The sequence below is a fragment of the Camelus bactrianus genome, chromosome 22, assembly GCF_048773025.1.
Source record: "Camelus bactrianus isolate YW-2024 breed Bactrian camel chromosome 22, ASM4877302v1, whole genome shotgun sequence".
Taxonomy (NCBI): Eukaryota; Metazoa; Chordata; class Mammalia; order Artiodactyla; family Camelidae; genus Camelus; species Camelus bactrianus.
The window spans coordinates 25,070,818-25,076,276 of NC_133560.1; positions in this window are offsets into that span (position 1 = coordinate 25,070,818).

Here is a 5,459-nt window from a genome sequence, read left to right on the forward strand (position 1 = left end):
AGTTTCTTCCGTATCAGCCTGAGCAGACTTCCTCATTCCTTTCTTCAGCTGCAACCTGTTTCATTGTGTAGATGGACGATAATTTATGTGACTGGTCCTGTTGTGATGAATCTTTGGGCTCTCTCCAATCTTTTGCTATTACAGAAATGGCTGCAATGAATAACCTCACATGCATACAATTCACATATGTGCAAGCGTTTCTGTCCTGGGATTTCTTGGCTAAAGAAACTATGCATTTGTAAGTTTTTATGAACATCATCAAATTCATCTCTGGGAGGACTGATGTCTACCTGTTAACATACTCACTTCCCCACATCCTCACCCTGCTGGGCATTATCAGTCTTCTAAAGTTTTGCCAATCCAATGGGTAAAAATCTCACATTTCTCTTATTTTAACTTGCATTGCTCTTATCACTAGTGAGTCCCCGTGTCTTTTCATATGTTACAGATCCTTTGTGTTTCATCCTTTGTGGATATTCCGAACACAACTTTTGCTCAATTTTCTCCCTATGGGATTGTTTATATTTTAATTATTAATTCTTAGAAACTCTTTACATTTATGGACATGAAGGGGTCTATACTATGAAGTGCAAATACTATTTCCCAGTTTTGTTTTAACTTTTCTGTGGTGGTATTTGGCCTTATTTTTATGTTGTAGAATTAGAAATCTTTGTTGCTATTGTTACTTTTGGATTTTGAACCATAGTAACAAAGGATATCGCCAGACTAATTCTTTTAAAACAGAAAGAAAATGTTACTTCCCTTTTGAAAACTCTCCAATGGTTTCCTCTCTAACTTAGATTCAAATCCACAGTGATGAGGGGGCCTACATGATCTGATCTCTGAATATTCATCTCAAATCATCTCCTACTCTCTCCCCATTGCTCATTCATTGGTGTTTGGAGTTCCTTGGTCCACTCCAAGGAACACGGACCTCCTTACTGTTTCTTAAACACTCTTATACCAAACTCAGGTTCAGGGCTTGTTGTTTTAGAATCCAGTACTGAGAGACAAATGTCGATTAAAAGGAAAGATAGCTTTATTGAGGAAGCTGGCAATTCTGGAGAGAAGGTGAACTCATGTCCCAAAGAGCCAACTCCCCTCAGCCTATCAAAGGGCAAGAGATTTTAAGGAGTTTCAGGGCTGCACAGGTAGGGGGCAGGAGACTATATGCAGAACAGCACAGTCAGCTCCGACAATTATCTTGAAATTGGTCATGTGTCTAGTCAGTATCAGCTTGATTGTTCTAAGTATAGTTACTTTTCAGTTCCAGGGTCGGTTTGTTCCCATTTCCTTGAGGCCAGTTCTTGGAACTGTGCAAGATGGAGCAGCTTATGTCATGGCTACAGTCTGGTCATCATGTAGTTAACTTCTTCCACCTGGTGGGGTTTCAGTATCTGCAAAACAGCTCAAAGGCTATGGCTCAGAATATTATCTAGAGTCCTTGAGGAGGAACTAAATGTCCTCGACTTTGTTCACTGGCTAACCTATTACCATTTGTCTAATTTGACTGTTTTCCTTTGTTTCAGCATTTTCTTGTCTTTCTGATTAAATTTATTCTTTGGCTAAAGTTTTTCTACAGACAAGAGCCGGGTGGAGGACATGGCGAGGGGGTGTCTGTCCCAGGAAGATCCCATAGGGTCCTGCTCAGTTACAACTCCACATACACTTCCACCTCAGGGCCTTTGCACTTGCTGTTCCCTCAGCCTAGAACACTTTTCCCAGTTATCCCTCCTTCAACTCATTTAGGTGTTCAAATCTCACCTTCTCAGAGAGGTCCCTCCCCGATCACCACAAGACAGCACCCTGTCTGTCACTCTAGCCCCTGAACCTGCTTTATTTCTCATCTCCTGACATATATGTTTCTTGCCCATCTCCACCCACTAGAATGGCAACTCCATGGGGAGGAGATTATTGTCTGTGTGTTCAGCTGCATCCTCAGCACCTACATGTGGCACATGGTAGACCCCCAAATATCTAATATATGAATGGGTAAATTAATACATCAAAGTGAGACTCTCCTTGGCCCAATGAGAAAGATTTAAAGCTCTTTTTCTGTTGCCCAAACCACCATACTCCATCTCCCTTCCAGGTCTTTGCACATGCTGTTGGCCTGAAACACAACCATCTTCTCACTACTATTCCTAAATTTTCACGTGATTACTCTGACTTTACTTAGACTTTCTGATCTCAGCCTCAATACCACTTCCTCCAGGAAGCCTTCCTTGACTCCTTCAGGTTAGATGGGTAAAGAAGCGTCTCTGGGCCCTCTCAGCTGCTTATTTATGGGTAGTTCTCCCTGACCAGTCTGTGAGTTCTGTAAGGGTGCATGTCTTTGAAATTCCATTGTGCTTTCAGACCCAATGATCAACCTGAAATGGGATTGCTGGATTATTCTTTCTCCTGCCTTAGCAATAAGCTTCTCTTGAAAACTTTCTCTGCTGTCAGAGACCTCCTTCCACCAGCAGAGGAGGCATGCGATGCCCTTAGGGATCGGGAAGCAAAGCCAATTCTTGAAGCCCTCGGGAAAACAAGTGGGCTGATTTACAAGCCCTCGGGAACCAAGGAATGACCCAAGAAGCCCAGGCTGGGAAAGGAAGTGACGAAACTGGGCACATCCTGGCCGTAATATTCACGCTAAGAAACTCCTGACACTTCCTACCTGAGCAATCAACCGTACCTCTCTGAGCCTCAGTTTCCTCATCTGTAGAATGGAGGGGCTGGTGGAGAGAAAGTCCTACCAAGTGCAGGAACTTTGCAAATGTGTCATAAATGACAGCCGTATGGTGTTACGTTGTTGTGGGAGTTAAATCCTTGCCACCTAAGTCCTGCCCGGCCTTTCCCGAGAAGCCTCGGGCTGGAAGCCCAGGAGGAGGGTGCGAAAACAGAGGCCACAAATCCCTGCAAAGCCGCCCCTCCCGCCGTGGCCTCCTCGCTGCAAACCCGGGATCCCAGGGAGGGGAAGGCGGCGGTGGGGGGAGCCGGGGGGGGGAGCGGGGGGGCGGGGGGGAGGGAATCTGAACGGCAGCAGCAGCTGCTCTGGGCGTGCGGCCAACGTCCCCTCCCTCCGCCAGCGGCATTCCTGCGGGAGGAGGCAGAGCGCTACTCCGCATCTGGCTGGAGGTTCGCTCGCGCCCTCTGGTGGCCAAGATCGAGAGGTTGGATTAGACCACTAACAGCTGCCGCAGACCTGGGTGGAGCCCATAGCTACTCTCCGGACCTCCTCCACTCCGTGGGCTCCCTCTAACACTCGTATTCAGGACCTTAGTTCCATCACTTAGCCTGCTGTGTGACCCTGGGCAAATCACTTAACCTCTCTGTGCAAAATTGTAGAGTTTCCCAGCTGTACAATTTTTGGCAGGACACTTCACTTCGTATTTTTTTTCACCTGCAAAATGGGTCGATGGTCCCATTAGATAGATTGTTGAGAGGATGAAAAGAGATGGTCCAGGTGAACGTGGCTACAGTAAACATTCACTTCACAAGGGTGGAGGTTTCCATCCAACTCACTGCTGTGTCCCCAGCACCTACAACGAGGCCAGGCACGCAGTAGGTGCTCAAATTTTATTTATTTTATTATTAATTATTAGGCAAATGCTTATCCGTCTTCTTTAGAGGGGCCTAGATCGAGGGTGGTGTGGAGGGGTCAGGTGCATGAGATGTGATCTCCTGCTATGACTCATTCACTCGGCACCCATTTTTGTCTCCATCCATCAGTTCACAGGGTGGCAAGGTGATATCCCTAAGGACACCTCCCCTAGTTGTTTTCAAAGTGTTTCTCCGCCTCCTCTGATGCTTGTTGGTACCCATGGGCAGTTTTTCCCTTCCCGGACCCACCCCCAAGTCAAAGTAGAAACTCAAGGGACTGTCACAGGCCTGAATGTGCTTCAAAGAGGCTCCGATGGACCTACTTGGCAAAAATTCTCACTGGGGAGACAGAAACACTGGCACTGAGGGAGGGAGCCCAGACTGGAGAGAAAGGTGGGAGGGACTGAGAATAAAGTCTCTGAAGCTCCTCACCTTTGGATAACCCCCTGTCCTGGTCCCCTGGGAGCCCACAGGATGCAGGGGGTGGACATGGACACCTGGTATGGGGATGAAGATGTGAAGGGAGTGCTGAATAGAACTAACGGAGATTCCCTGGGAGCCTGGGATGGCAGTAGAATATGCCATCCCAAGTGGATACCAATGTTCCAGAATCTTCTAAATTAGGTCTCACCTGCTTCCCTGGTCCAGGTCTTCATTCGATTCTGTGGATTCTTTGCTTCATAGGAGATTGTTTACCATAGACTTAAGAGCATGACCCATCCTCCTGGCTCACCTGCCTGACACGGGGCTAGTTGGCCACCCACTCAGGGCTTCAGTTTTCTCGTCTGTACAATGGTGATAATTCTTACTTGAGCATAGGTTGGAGACTTCTGTGAGTGTATACAGAGCATATAGAACGGTGTCTGGCACATATAGTAGACACACAATAAATGCCCCAGGAATAAATGACTACCCCCTTGGTGTCTGACACTCTCTGTTCCCCTGCTCGCTACAAAGGTAAAGTCTGGAAAGTGGGTGCACATGGAACCCAATCCATGGGAGGTGGTGAGGTTTAAGGAGGAAGTGCACCTTAGGCCTTAGTAAGAAAGTTCTTGGAAAATGTCCACTCCACGCAAGCAGGGACTTTGTCTCTTGTGGTCACTGCTGTGTCCCCCAGCATGTTAATTGGGGCCAAGCTTCTAGTAAATACTTAATGAATCTTTATTGTATAAATGTATATTATCATTGTTTTGTGAGATCCGGGGCCCTCTAATAGGCAAGACTCCCCAAGCTGGCAACACTGACTTCACTGAAGAAGGAAGAAAACTTGTCTGCAACCCCACCTGCTTCTAAGGGGCAGGCACCACATATTGGTTTCAACCTCTTTACTGGGCATTTGAAACAGCCAGTGAGAATGATCTCAGAACAGAGAGAGCCTTCTTCCAGGAATGCTTCAAGCATGATGTATTTTTCTCCCAAGTTTAATATGTATAATTTGCCTTCTGGAAAAGGAGCCCAGGGAGATTGGCATGATTTAGGAACAATGGACAATGGTCACAATTTACCGAGCATAATAGCCTCCTGTGAGAAAGGAGAAAATCCACGTGGTGCAGGCTGGATGCAGAAGGATCTAAAGCCCAGCAAGAGGATTTGACCCGTGCATTTCCCAGAAGCTTCCATCAGAGTGAGTCCTGGGGCCAGACGGCTAAATGCCACATGACTGATCAGGCCGGCGATTGGGAAATGAAAACATCACACCGGCCCCAGCCCGTTTGAGCCGCTACCCCAGAAACTCCTGCCAAGGGCAGAGGTGAGGACAATTCTCTTTCCTCCTGCCCCTACCAGCCAATCCCAAACAAATCCTGAGTCCAGGCCCTGGGCCACGTGGCCCGGGCTTCCTGCTAGGGGAGGAGAGGACATCGGGATTAGAC